The following is a 15,732-nucleotide window of genomic DNA, read 5'->3' on the forward strand; positions in this document are numbered from 1 at the left end:
TACATTCATGATTCTTATACATTTGTCATTCCATTTATAGAATTATAATATTCCATTTGGATTGCTTTGTTTACCATCCTTCGCCTGTTTTGACACCACCTTCTTCCTTTCTTTTCTCCCTCCGTCCCTTTTCTACTTCCTTCCTTCCTCCTTCCCCTTCCTTCTTCCCTTACCTCTCGCCTCCTCCTCTCTTCCTCCTCCCCTTCCTTCCCTCTCTCCTTCTCTCTTTCTCTCCTTTTCCCTTCCATCTTCCTCTCTTCCTCTCTATCTTCATTGAACTCTACCTAGTAAACAAATTAAATTCTGCTTCCAGTATCTCCTTTTCTCCCCTCTCCAACCTATTCTTCCATTGCTTCTACTTACTCATCTTCCTTTGGCAGCTGAAGTTAAAGTGATCAGGTTCTTGAGTTGTTGTGGTTGTAAGGTAAAAGCAAGCATAGATGCCTAATGGAACATCTAAGATGAGTAATTCATCACATAAAAACAGTTATCTATAATCATCTTGGCATGGTATCAATATAATTGTGTTTCCTCTCACTTCCGTTGCAAACAGACCCCACAAATCAGGATTCTCAGAAACAGCTAAATATATTAACTAGCTAGCAAAATATTTGCAACATCAGTATGCCATCTGGTCACTGCTTACATCATTAAGCAAAAACAGTTATGAGAAATAATTGATGGTAATGGCAAATGAGTAGTACAGTAATTAAATTCGAAGGAATGGTTGGCTGGTTTCCAGAGCTACTCAAGCCATAATTTTAACCCAGCTATTCAATGAATTTGTCCATTCAAATTTGTTTGTTTATTACATGTGACTCCTGTCTTTCTCCAAAAAGTTCAGAGCAGGGGCAGGGATAGCATTTTCTCCTCTCACTAGTTTAACTACGGTGCTGTGAGATGGCCTAAGCTGACAGATACCAACTGGCTTAACATCATCCAATGAACTTTAAAAATAAACACCATGGCAAACCAGAACTCTGTGGTGCTCAGAAGCAGAAGATGGAGACCTGTTGTTTTCCTGGGCATGTTCAAATTAGAATATGGACATAATGTGCATCCACCACCAAAGGCTACCACTCCTGAACTGCATTCTCATTGCTCTTTACCTCAAAAACCAGTAAGATGTTCTACAGCAGTGGCCCTTAACTTTTTTTAGTTCCATGAACCAGCAGCAGTGGCAGTGGCAGGGGAAGAGGGGGACATGACTGTTATAGCCCAGCAACAGCCTGTGCTGCGTTCTAATTGGTCGGGCAAAGCACAGCCTGTGATTGGTGGTTGTAATGACAGTTAAATGACAGTTGGTACCTGAGAGTATAAATACTGTGACAGTTGTAACACATTCTGAATCGCTTGTCACCTACTAATAAACATCTTACTCTCTGATTCCATGGCTCCTGCTTCGTTCCCTCACACAATACAAACATATACAACAATGGCCAGATCCTGTGTATGCACAAATAAAGCTTCATGCACTCACCCTCAACTTGTGTGGCCCAATTCCCAACAGCAGCAAATCAGTACTGGTCGGTGACCCAGAAGATAGGTACCCCTACTCTAGAAGTTGCTTAGTAACATCAATGGACGGTAGGATAGAAAATGTAGAGAAGATTTGTTGAGACAGCCATGATTTGAAGAGCTCATCCCGTCTGTCCTAGGAAATAGGCATTTTTAAAAGGAAAAATAAGGCAGGCCTTTGGTCTTGGAAGAGCTATAATTCTGTGTCTCTCAGTTATAGTTCCCCTTTCTTCTCCAGGTGCTGCTATCTTATGTTCTGGCTGAAGAAGAAATGATACTGATACTTCTTCAAAATGGTGAAGGAAACCTAAAGCAACCCATTAAACATCAGTGCATGCTGAGAAATACTATCTCTCCATAACCATTAGCTCCTGCTGTGATTGTACAGACATTATACTATTTACCCCTGTAGGCCGTGTGAACAAACAACCAAGAAAAGGGGAGAATGGTAGAAGGTAGATGTTTGTAACTTGCACAAGAAGCGGGCCATCCCAGTGGAACAGAAGCTGGGCTACAGGGCCAGTGTGTGAAGCTAGTCAGCGAGCCATGGAGGCACCAGAGGCACTGGTGGCAGGCATGGCCCTGCTGGTGGTGATCTTTGCATTGCTCTACTACAACTTCATGGTGGCTGGAACCTAATAGTCAGCCTTAGATTTGGCCTGCAGAGCTGCCATTGTTCCAGGTGACCATCTTGCCCCACAGGTTGGCTGCATTCTGAGCACTTCCATTTCATCAGGGATACTAGCTTCCATGTCAGAGAAGGGTTGCTCCTGGTTTGGCCCTGTTTGGGTGAATTGGTAGTAATGGTGGCAGAAGGCTCCACCTACCTGCCCAGACACTTCTGCATGAACCTGAGCGAACCAGTAGAACTGGGATTTGCAACCCACCTCTGCTCCGCATGCTTGGCATCTCCATGCATGCTCCCAGCAGAGTATCTGGCGGGGATGGGATGGGCCTGGCTGAGGCACTGTCTCTAGGGTGGCCTCACAGTCCAGATCTAACCAAGAGCATTGAGTTCACATAATAGCTCATGCTTTGCATGATATGAAAGGTTTGATGAGCCTGAATCTCCAACAATGGACAGCAAAGATCTCATTTCTACTAGACTGTTAGGATAGTGGTTAGAATCAATAGTGTGGAGTGCATCAATGTGCTTCAATATCTTGTGACCTCACATTGAGAGTAGAGAAATGAATCCAGCCAGATAACCTTGGAAAGATTAGCACAGGAAGCAGCCTAGAAAACTGGCCCTCATTTTGCCAGCTCTACACTATACTACAGAAAACTATTTCTGGCAGATAATTGTAAGTGAATGAGTGAAAACAAGGTATCAGTGTTTGTGTCTGAATAATATGACTTGTCACAGTAGTTTTTGGTTTGTTTAATTTTATTATGCAGAACATAAAATGGTTGCTCTGAAAAGTTTTTAGAGAAAATGAGGGAATATCAGTGGGTACTCGCCATGATATTTACATCCAATTTCCAAGTTTATAGTGAATATATGAATGCCATACATATGCTGGACAAGCATTCTATTATCTGGTTTTTCAGTGCTGTCTTGAGTTATTTTAAATTGAATTCTAGGTATGTTTATTAAGACATAATTGAAGATATTCTATAGAGGTTTATGATGACTAATTTAGTCATGTTTTATGGCACTGATTAATGAAATATTAGACACAGAGTATTTTGCATATGCTGAGTTATATCTAATTCAACTTTTATAACAATAAACACTCTGTATAAGATATTGTAAAACAAGGTGGTGGTGATAGAGAACGCAAGATAAATTAGAAACAGAAATGTTAAAAAAGGAAATCACTCGATACCATATTGGGAAATCTATTCTCCTAATAGAGAATCTGTAGCTCGCCAACTTCTCTAATATCTGGAAAGTGTTCATGCTGGCTCAGGTTCTTATGAATTTCTTGAACATCTGAAAGAAATAGAATAGTAAATGGAATGACACAACTGTTCACTATGGCTAGTTGCAAAATCAATTGAGTGCTTTACAAGGAAACAATTCCTGGAAACTTGAAGATAATGAGAACAGGATGATTCAGAACAATATAGAGCTACTAAGATTGTTGTGTGAAATGGTACTACAAGGAAGAAATTGTGCAACTGAAGTACAGCAAGTAAAAGCCAAGAAAATATATAACTAGAAGATAGTCAGCAATACATGAAAAACTGGTAACTTATCAGAAGCCAATGCCAGTTCCTTCACTTCCTAGCCTACTGATGCTACTCCCTGCTTTTATTGCCTTTTAGCAAGGATATAAATCCTGAATAGGCACTTTGCTAGTTGCAGCTTCCACCTCTACTTAGATGTCAACATCTTGACAAGGGTTCCTCCAAACATGTAGTTGTAAATGAATATGTAATTTATTTAGATTCTTAGCAAAAGCATTAGCACTTATACACCACCCCATATTTACAGCACTCTCTGGTTTATAATATCAGCATATTGCCCCCAACAATCTGACCTCGGAAGGATGGAAAGCTGAGTCAACTTTAAGCCACTCAGGATCAAACTCCTGGCAGTGGGCAGAGTTAGCTTGCAATACTGTACCACCACATCTCCTATTCCATCTAACACAACAATAATGAATTATTCCTGGAGCTCAGTTTACAGCCTCAGTTTGGCAGTCTCATATATTTTATATATCTAAAAAAATATTTGCTAGTAGCTACCTGAACTCACTAGGATATGATATATCATTAACTCACTTTCTTGTTACAACCTTTCTCTTTTTTGCATTTTTCTGCTTGCTGACATGATACTTTTATTTTGATTCCCATATATCTGGGATTCAGTTATTGAGAATTTGAACAGGGCCTCAACATCATCAGATACTGGGAAAGTTTGTATAGGCAGGAAGCAAATATAGAATACTTCATTGTTCAGTTGATTGGCTGTTGATGTATTGTAGTGTTAGCGACTGAACTGATTTTGAAGCTCCTCCATGTGATAGTTTTGTCTAAAAAAATCTCCTTTCCAGCATTGTTGGAAAACCATTATGACTAAACATTTTTGCTAACTATTTAACGTTTGAAGAAATCATGCAGCCTAGGGTTATGGAAATCACTGAAAGAGTGCTTCTCTTTGATGCAAATTCTATTCAGGGCTGCTTTGTGAAGCAATAAAACTCTCTTGCCCTCTTAGAGCAAAGTAAAGAGCAAGATCTCTAGAGGCCTCTGTGAGGGTGGAGGTGGGAGTTATACCAAACAGGCAAGATAGCTATCACAAAAGTGTGATTGAAGCTCTATTCCTCTATACTTTGTGTAATGACTATGTATGTATAAAACAATATATAAAGTGGGGTTTAAATTATATGATTGCAGCCACTATCTTGACTTGATTTTTCATCTCCTTTCTGGGCAATCAATTGTTTTTGCTTTGATGAATGGAATTATTTCATTACTCCATACAGACCTAATGCAGCCTCATCAGTCAGTATATTTAATAGGCCTGCTATGTCCTTATTTATAGTATCTTTCTTATTGAAAGGATTGCAAATAAACCTGGATTGTATTTAGTTTTTATCAATAGATATAGATATATTTGTAATCCTACCATTGCAAAGAGAAGGATGACTTGTTTCCCAGTTTTATCTCTGATACTTTTTCATGTTAACTCTCTATGTAATTTGTCAATTTGCTTTCAGAATACTTACACGTTTAGAGAATATGTTTTCAGGTTGTAAAATTGTTTATTCTTAATATGTGTTGAAAAGCTTGTCAACTCTCTGCTTTGTCATCACAGCTAAAGATCCTTTTAATAGTCCTCATTTTTAGTAAGATTTATGTCAATCACAGTTATATGATCTTAATATTACTATTTGTTCTTCATTTCTAATTTGTAATTTCTCTTATGCATGCAGATAATATGAGTTATGTAAATGATCTACTTTGAGGTCACTAGATATGAATAAATTTGTCAATTTTATTTATTTCATTTCTATTTTAAAAGTCTGCCTTTCTCTTTCATAAAAAAATATGAGAATCTGGGGAAATTGTTGTTAACAACTGTGCCTAACAAAATTTTCCTCCACACGTACAGTATCTGTCTATCAGAAGAATTCAAGCCTTGATAAGGGAGAAATGCTCAGTGTGAATCATAGTAATCTTGACATATCAGCTTATTTGATCAGTTACCTTAAATAGCAATAGCTTATTTCTGGACAAAGCAACCTTCCCACTGTTTAAAAAGAGAGAATAATAGTTAACTGTAGCTCTACAATTTTTAAATTGGGAATTATAATTTTACTTTCTGTCATTAAAAAGGGGGTAATAGTTTATTGGGAGTTTATATCCCTGATTACATGTTTTGTAGAGTTAATGACTTGTTTTGGTGGGGAAATACTCATGGAATTAAAAGATATAGATCTCATTACAGCCAGGCCATGTTATATAGCCACTTCTCTTGCCAATAAAATTATCTAATTTTCCCATGCCAGCATCTGGCAAAAGGTTTGTTCCAATCTGCTAGTTTTTATCACTGAGCTCTGTAACAAAACTCATCTATCTATAAACTAGCATTACAATTACCAACTTATTTCTTAGTAGGGCTGCTCTGCTTTAAACAATTGCTTAACTGGCCATTACTATTCAAGAGATTGCATAATGCTTTATGTAGGTGGCCTGGATGCAATATCATACAGATGTTTACTGCATTAAAATAGTGCGAATGGCAACCTTAGCTGTCAGAATAGACCTTTGAGTGACTTTTTCTCAATTTCAGTTCATAGGTCCCATGGGTAGGCTTTCAAACAAATCAAAAGCTGAAAATGATGACAGAGAGCACCATGTCCTTTTCCAATTCTGGTTACTAAAATAAAGAGCAATTCCAAATCTTATACCAAAATTTCACTAACTACTTTTAAGGGATTGAATATACCATGTTTTTAAAAGTATAAATCATTATTAAAATATGTGAATATTAATAGCAATTGTCAGCAAAGTATATAAATCATAAAATGAAATTAATCTCTCTCTGTCAGAAATTAGACACTATGTTAAGAGAAGCCCAAATTTCAGATGTGGTATAAGTTTGTATATGAAATTATTTATAATCCACAAATTGTTTCCAAATGAAATACAATTCTATGGGACATTTACCTTTGAGATACAGAGTTATTTTGGATATCAAGGTATATTCCCAAAGCATAATTAGCATTTTTTTGCAAAAGGAAGCGGGTGTTCTTTTCAATAGGAAGCCTAAAGTATCCTTGCAGCAAATACTATACGCAAAGCTAATTTAGAACACTGAGGGAATGTAAGGTAAGTAAAATTTATTTTAAAAATAGCAGGCTGGAAAGGAAATCCAGTTTTTAAATTTTGTTTCCTTTTATTATAAATCATTTACAAAACAAATGCTTTACAATATTGCAACAAAATTTGGGGGGGGGGGGAAATGATCCAGCAATTTCCCATGATTTTTAGAGAACAAATTATCCCCTTTAGCAATCAGTCCTAAAGAAAATATTTCAGCAGTGAAACCAGTTTTCTGTTTTCTACACCAGTTTTCTGTTAAGCATAATATTCAGTGTGCATTTAATATTTTTTTCCCTTTGAAATTCCCATTGTTCCATCACTGGAGTTCTGTCAGATATTAAGATATAATGTCTGATGATCCTAGTGCTTTTTTTTTGGCAATTAAATATTAAGGGCATAATGTGCTATTATCATTCAGTCAACAAAGATATTGCCCTGTCTAATTTAACTCACCAGGCTCCCTTTTACCTCATGCAAACTGCTATTGCTTCTTTTATCTCACCTGGTGAGAGAATATTTGTCAGTCTGAAACGCTTAAGAAGACAGAGCATAAGAATCCTTTATTTCTGCAGACTTTTTAACCACATACCATCTAAGTCCCTGCATAATTACTGATGAAACTGAATACCTGGAGTCAATTCTCAGAGGAAGCTGCCTTGTCGTATTTCCAATTTCTGAATCCCTTGGCATACAGGTGCCACCATTATTCCAGTATTATCTTGACTCTGATATCAATGCTGCACTTTGTAATGGCTTGTGTAGTATCATTTCTTTGGGTACTTTCATTGTTCCTCTCAAAGTATGCTTTCATAATAAGGTGCAAAGTAGAAAATAGTGAGTGAGTGAGATTATTCATTGTGAGGCTTGCAATATTAGATGAAATATAATAGCAACATAAATATTGACATAGAACAAGGCTTACAGAGATGGAAATGCAGATGTTTCCCATCTCAGAGGTTATTCTGGGTAAAGAAAGTGAAAGTAGAGTGAGTTTTTTCTTACATTCAATTCTGGATATATAAGAAGCTTGTAAAAAATCCAGCTGCTTTGTTGCTAAGAGTGAATAACTGGGCAGTTGGTAAGACAAGACCAGCTCACATCTTAAACAAAGGGAAGCAAGTATCTTTGGCAATACCAATGCAGACGGACAAAACAGCAGGACATGTTGTACTTTCCATTAAATTAGTCTGCTACCTTCCATGGAGTAGAAAATGCTATCACCTTTCCACTGCTGAATAAATTTCAGCTATTGAAGTGATCACCTTTTGTTCATGTAATGCAGACATGTTAAACAAAGGTCATATCTGGCTTGTGATGTAGTTAGAGCTGGTGTGTGGGGCTGCCATGGAGATGGTCCAGTCCCCACACCTTTGCCTCCCAGCCCAGGAGACTGTGCGTGCTTTCTAAAAATCTAAAGATCTAAAACTGGGTGCTTTCTGGCATGGGTGGCTGCTGCAAAGGTGTTGTAGATGTTGTATTTTGTAAGTTTTTATTTTATGTTTTGAATCTTATTAAAAGAAAGTTAAGGAAAATAAAGATCTGAGTTCTATAGCAACTCTACTGCACCGCCAGTGACAGTTTTTTAAACTACCTATTAAAAGAGTATAGCTTTGCTTTGATCTTTTAATCCTCTCTTCTGGGAAGAAACTCTGAATAAAAGTGTCCAATCTGAACCTCAAACAAAGGTTCCACCACAAAAGCGCGGAGGAGAAAATCGCGCTCGACAAAAGCGCGCTGTGACGTCATCACAGCGCGACGAAAAAGATCGAAAAATTGTAAAAATAAAGCGAAAACCTTACCCTAAGCCCCCCAAACCTAACCCTAAACCTAACCCTAACCCTAACTCTTAACCTAACCCTAAACCTAACCCAAAACCTAACCGTTAAAGTAACGAAAAACCTAACGCTAACCCTTATCCTAACCCTAACGCTAACGCTAACGCTCTAAAGCTAACCCTAACCCTTAACCTAACCCTAACCCTAACCCTAACCCTAACCCTTACCTTTATGCGAATCGGCTTGCTTTAATTTAATTTTTATTAATTTTTATTTGAATTTTTCGATCTTTTTCGTCGTGCTGTGATGACGTCAAAGGCGCGATTTTGTCGATCGCGCTTTTGCCGTCCGCGCTTTTGACGGGTCACGCAAACAAAACACTTATAGTAGTTAAAAATTAGTAACTCATCTAATTATATGAAATGTGATAAATATTATTTTTTTCTTACAAAATTCAGGACTATAAGGTAAAATGACACTGATAGCAAAATCTTAAAAATGTCTTCTTGGAAAATAAACCCTGGAAATTATCTTGGAGTAAATATGTATAGGACAGAAACATATGTTGCCTTATTCAGTCAAGTTCCTCTCTTCTCCTCAAGAAGATAATAAGATTATGATTTCTTTTACTTAGGCAAACCCAATGAGACAGGGAAGCTAAGGAAAGCTATAGCACAGGGCTTGAAAAGATTTTTTTGAATTTAGCAAAGGAAGGAATTCTACATTTTTCCCCACAAGAGCAACATTTTAAAATTGTTCTTTTGACAACAGATTTTTTTAGCTCATGGGGGACCCATAGCTGCTCCAATTGAACTTTTAGTCTCATGGTTGAGTAGGAATTAGTTACCCACGTGATGTCAAGTATCACCCCTTTTGCTTTGCCTTTTCAAAAGGCATAAATCTGCCCTTCAGGGCTAAGGTTTTGGATGTCAAGGCAAAAGGATACGTCAGTTACATCAATTACATCAATTACAGATACATCATATTATCAGATACATCAATTACATAGCATTTTTCTGCAATTTTTAAACAAATATATCTTGTGCCTGTTTCCAGGGAGCCATGTAATCCTGGGGAAAGCTGCAATTGTCTCAAGAACTTGTAAGATGATGCTATAGTCATACACTAATGTCTTGTATATTCAGAACAAACACTCAGATACGTCCCTGCATTATCTGGGTATATAATTCTTAAGGAGCCAAATGTCTCCTTTTTCTTTTTCTTTCAGGAGCATCTCTGTCAAATAGTGGAAGGGTAGTAACATCCAATAATGGAAGTGATAATTGATGGAAAAAGGAGGAAATGAAAAATAAATGAAAAGCCAAGAAATGTTCTTTGAAGTTATGTTAAAAGAGAGGAAAGAGAAAAAAACCCATTCAATGTACAGTTTTTGCTCTCAAATTGAAGCCTTCTGAACACAGACATACATGTTATGGAAGTTTTCACCACAAGTATGGTAATTCTAATTGGCCCATTCTCCATCCATCTGTCATTTTGCAGGGCTGCCCCAGAGTTCTTGCCTGCCAAAACGTGGCACCACCCCTCCACTCCTTGCATGGTTTTGGTGGGCAGGAGCTTTGTGGTGTCCCTGCAGTGGGGCAGATGGATAGAGGAAAGAGGGGAGATCTCCCCTTCCTCCTTTGCACCTCAAAACTCTGTCTTCCCTGGCCACTGAGCCAGCCCAGCTGGGATGGTTGTTGGTCAGCAGAGGCTGTGGAGGCCTCCAGCCTTGCAATCCTGTGCAGGGAATGCAGAGGTGGTTGGAGGAGGCTGCGGAGGGCTCCAGCCTTGCTTTCCTGGGCAGGGAAAGTGAATGTTTGCTCAGAAGCTGAGGCAGAGTGTTGCACTGGGAGCATTGTTGTGCACACCTGATTCTTCCAGAAAGTTCTGGATGAGGACTTGTTCTTTCCTAGAAGTGCATCTCTTTGTCCTAGATTCTTATATATTTAATCTGTTTAATGCTGTAAGATATAGAATTATACCAGCGTCTAATTCAAGTCTGGGAAAATATTCTGACTTGCTTTTAAGAATTTTTCCAGCATATTGATTTGTATTTGTATTTGTATTTGGTTTATTTGTATGCCGCCCTTCTCCAGGAGGGACTCAGGGCGGCGAACAACTCCGAGGGGAAAGGGAACATAAACAACAGTACACATAATTAAAATACACGAAAATCACACAGCCATACCAGTCAAGAGGGGAGGGGAACTCATCAACCCCAGGCCTGCCGGCACAGCGAGGTTTTGACGGCTTTCCGGAAGGCCTGGAGAGAGGTGAGGGTCCGAATCTCCGCGGGGAGTTTGTTCCAAAGGGCCGGAGCTGCTACAGAGAAGGCCCTCCCCGGGTAGTAGCCAGATGGCATTGGCTGGTGGACGGAACCCGGAGGAGGCCGACCCTGTGAGATCTGACGGGTCTTTGGGAGGTAATTGGCAGCAGGCGGTCTCTCAAGTACCCAGGTCCAATACCATGAAGGGCTTTATAAGTTACGACTAGCACTTTGAAGCGTATCCGGAGACCGATCGGTAGCCAGTGCAGCTCGCGGAGGATAGGTGTAACGTGGGTGTACCGAGGTGCACCCACAATCGCTCGCGCGGCTGCATTCTGGACGAGTTGAAGTCTCCGAATACTCTTCAAAGGCTGCCCCATGTAGAGCGCATTGCAGTAGTCCAGTCTTGAGGTCACAAGGGCGTGAGTGACTGTTGCGAGTGCCTCCCGGTTCAGGTAGGGGCGCAACTGGTGCACCAGGCGAACCTGGGCAAATGTCCCCCTGGTCACAGCCGACAGGTGATGTTCTAAAGTCAGCTGTGGGTCCAGGAGGACTCCCAAGTTGCGCGCCCTGTCTGAGGGGCGTAAATTTTCACCCCCCAGCCTGAGTGATGGAATACTAGCCAAATTCTTGGGAGGAAAACACAACAGCCACTCGGTCTTGTCTGGATTGAGTACAAGCTTGTTAACCCCCATCCAGACCCTGACAGCCTCCAGGCACTGGCACATCATGTCCTTCCTCCAAGCTGTCATGTATAGAATATGTTTGGTCTTACTGTATTCATGCCTACATCTAAAGACACATTTTCTTTCCCATATGGACATTTTACTTTGCAGTTAGCTCATGTATATATTCATTTATTTGATAGTAAGTAACTGAGTTGTACGGTTCAACATTTGGGCTTAAAATGAGTAAACCTTTGCTTAAAATTCAAAGCATCATTGCATTTGCAACTACTAAAAAAAAGCAGAAAGCAGAAAGTCTTGAAACAAAGCCAGTTGTATCCATTGTTAAACAGTATGAACAATTATAAAACTTTGTTTTAGCCTTTTATGAAAAACATCTGCAGAACAGTTTCCAAAAGGGTGGAGAATATTACAAGTGATTATAGGCTTAAAAGATTACTGTACATATTAAAGAAACATTTCTTAAGATAAAAGAGAGGTGACTGTGTTTATATTGTTTTGACCTCAAAACAAATCTAACTATCTGAATCCTTTCTAAATGGTTTGGAAAATCCCAACTCAAAGATCCTAAAATAAATACATAATTCACTGTCTGCATATTAATAAGATACATTTGATCAAATGATACATGATTTCAAGGGTATGTGCAGGATATTAAAAAAAAACAAATCTAAAGTTTTATTTAGATTTGTATTCTAAATCTTTCCCCATCCCCAAAACCTTGGTGTTTTTTGAAGACATGCTTGATACCAAATAGAAATATGGTACCAAGATTTCAATTATTTCTTTTGATGGACTCTAGATATTATATTTGATTTGAAAGTATGAAGCAAACAGAAAAATATTTTTCAGGCATTTTCCATTAAAATGGTTAATCTGTTATTGATCTTCCTTTTTAGAACTTTTTATATTTCAACAGAAAAGAACATATATAGCTCAGGGATAATCTGTGGAGTCTTTCTGCTCCCAGAGCTTGGTTGTTTGTTTATAGATGTTTCATTACTGAACTATAGTATTGGTACAACTTTGATGCCTCCTCCTTTTGTTTACCACTAAATTTTTGAGAAAGGATGACTCTGCAGGATAAAATTATAGAATCCTATAATTATTTTAGAACTGTTTCATCTTGTTTCTTTACTGCAAAACAACATAAATGTTTCAGTGTGTGTGTGTTCATAGAAAGGATGAGGAAGCAGTTTTTGATCTGCTTTAAATTGTCTCTCTCCCAGTTGTTTTTTAATCAAATAGTAGTGTTTCTGAACAGAATATAAAGCAAGCAGCTTATTGTGCTTGGGAACCACACTTATCTCTGAGTTCCTTAGAGCAATGAAGATGGATCTTCTGAAATACCAATTGCAATTGGAAAGCCTGGGAATTTCTGATTTTTCTGACTGAAATACATATTCCCAAGATACCTAAGCATCAAAAAGTTATTTAAGGTCAAGACCACTGAGTTCTAGCCCCTGAAGTATGGTGGGGCAAATACATAATAAATAGTGCCAGTTATGACTTCGAACTGTTCATAGAGTTATATTTCGCAATTTGACACGTGAACGTCTCTATTCTTTCCACTTCTCTTGAGCTTTCAACTCTATTGTAGATATTATAGTAGGATTGTTATATTTATATAATAAGGCAATTCTACCAAAAAAAATCGCATGTCGATGCAAAAGATTATGCATGGAAATGACTATGTAGCAATTTTGTCCATCACTATCAATATTAATGATTGTTTTGTATTTATTATTGTTGTATTAGACATTGGAAAAACAACAATTATATAGTGGGTTACTATGGAAGACTTCAACAGTATGCAGGCCATACAAGTCTATGTCACAAATTTGATTTTCTTTCTCCCCTTTCTCCTTTCTCCCCTCAACTTCTGCTAGAGGTAGAAAATATAGAGTTTGGAAATGTTTCTTGCAACCTTCGAGCCTCGTTTTGAAGATTGAAAACACTAACACTTTTGTTTGTTACCTGAACAGATTGTCTACTTACTATTGAAAAACAGATGCTTAGATTAAATGCAATTCCCTAACAATAATCTAAGTATATTAAGTGAAAAATGACCATTTGTTGGCCTTAGAGAGGTGGCCTGCATACTGTTGAAGTCTTCCATAGTAACCCACTATATAATTGTTGTTTTTGCAATGCTAAAGAAGGGTTACAGTTGCAATGTGGAGCTAGAAATACAGAAAACTTTCAGTATCTCAATTAGTTACTGTATATATTGAAATTAAGAAATATTTCGGTACAGCCTATGTCTGCACGCCATTCTCTTATGTAGAGACCATAACAGCCAAGCTCTTCAGTCAGAATGCATTCACTTATTTCAAGATAGTTTCTTTAATTAATCATTCATCTTTGCAGTACAATTGTTCCTGACAATGAACAGTGTGAGAATTAGGATAAGGGGAGATGGGGGAAGAGGTTATTTAATTCCAGGTCTTTTTTCTGATTCAAATATTAGTGATGGAGCAGGAAATTTGAAATATAGCAATACAACTTATAGCTGTCTGTCATCATTTTTCATCATTTCTCATTTAGATTTCTGTTTCTGTTTTCAGAATCTATGCATTGAGATAGTAACATGGTAACTAGAAAATGCATGGTTCAGTGGGTTTTGCTATCCAACATTAAAAATTGATATCTAAGGAAATAAGGAACAACACATTTTACATCATACAAAGGCCAAATGTCCTTTACTAGCTGTAGTATAACAAAAATATACTATTATTGCTCTCTTAGAAAGTGATGAGAACAGAAAAGTAATTAAATTGGGTCATGATAGCTGAGATTGCAATGCAAACATGTATACAACAGTTTTAATTAAAAATGCAGTCCTTTGTTAATTCATTTGATATTCATTTTAATATCATAAATCCTAGAGGATTCTTTTTTAGAAATCATGTATCATATGCTCTTTCCCTGGAGGCAGTGTTGCAATGAAGTATTGATTACTAGAACCTATACACTGATACATTTCCTTTGATTACCTGCATGTTTTTCAAAGCTTTCACTATAAAATCCTCCCTGTAATATAATACAATTGCACATCAAAGTATGTGGTATCAACCCCTTAGTGGCAAATTCAATTAGAATGTATTTGATATATTAAAATATTATGTTACTGTAACACAGTGGTGGGTTTCAAATTTTTTTAGAGCCTCTTCTGTAGGTGTGGCCTGTTTTGTGGGAGTGGCTTGGTGGTCATGTGACCGGGTGGGCATGGCCAACTTGGAAAATGTGGTGAAACTCACTGAATGACGCTCTTGCTTAGCAACCAAAATTTTGGGCTCAATTGGGTCATAAGTTCTCTTTCTTTCTTTTTCTTTCTTTTTCTTCCTTCCTTTCTCTTTCCTTCTTTCTCTTTCTTTCTCTCTCTTTCTCTTTCTATCTTTGTCTCTCTCTTTTTTCTCTCCCTCTCCCTCCATTCCTCCCTTCCTTTCTTGTGTTTATCTCTCCCACTTTCTTTCTTTCTCTCATCCCTCCCTCCTTCCTTCTTTCTCTCTCTCTCTTTCTTTCTTTCTCTTTTTCTCTGTCACTTTCTTTCTTTCTCTCTTTCTCTCTTTCTTTCTAAATCATTCTAAGGTTTAATGAAAACAGTCACAAGTTTAGGGTGAAATAAGTCTTTCTCCAAAACTTGAACCAGAATTTCAAGAAAAACCTCTAAGTCAGCATCAAGCTCAGGTTTTGATTTTTATCCAGAGCCCACCAGCTTCAATAGTTCAGGACAGACCAGGTCTCTCCAACTTAGATTTCCCAAATAGCCCTGGCAATAAGGTCTATTCAGAGGTACCACCTCTGAACCCTCAGCCACCCTTGATACAAGAAGACTTATTGATGCTCAACTATCCTGGGCTTTGGGAGAATGGCCACCACAAGGAATGGAAGGCAAGCAAGGCTAGGAGGCATCAGACAGCTAGGATGAGGGATGTCTATGGGGATTCTTGGTCATCCAGGATGTCCAAAAGATGTTTTTCCCCCAAGAGGCACCTGGACTTTCTGCTTTTTCTTTGAAGACCTTTCACTTCTCCTCCAGGAAGCTTCTTTGGCTCTCAGAAAAAGCAGAAAATCCAGATGCTGGACTAGTTTAGTGCGGATGGGTGGGGGGGGGCGAGCGAGTTGCGACGGAACAGGCGGAGTAAGCGAGCGGGTGACTTCTGGGTCTACCGGTAGAACCTCTTCTGACCGGTATGGTAGATTTGTG

Source organism: Thamnophis sirtalis, unplaced genomic scaffold, assembly GCF_051295495.1.
Source record: "Thamnophis sirtalis isolate CommonGarterSnake01/CBP01778 unplaced genomic scaffold, rThaSir2_p1.2 scaffold_4, whole genome shotgun sequence".
NCBI classification, from domain to species: domain Eukaryota; kingdom Metazoa; phylum Chordata; class Lepidosauria; order Squamata; family Natricidae; genus Thamnophis; species Thamnophis sirtalis.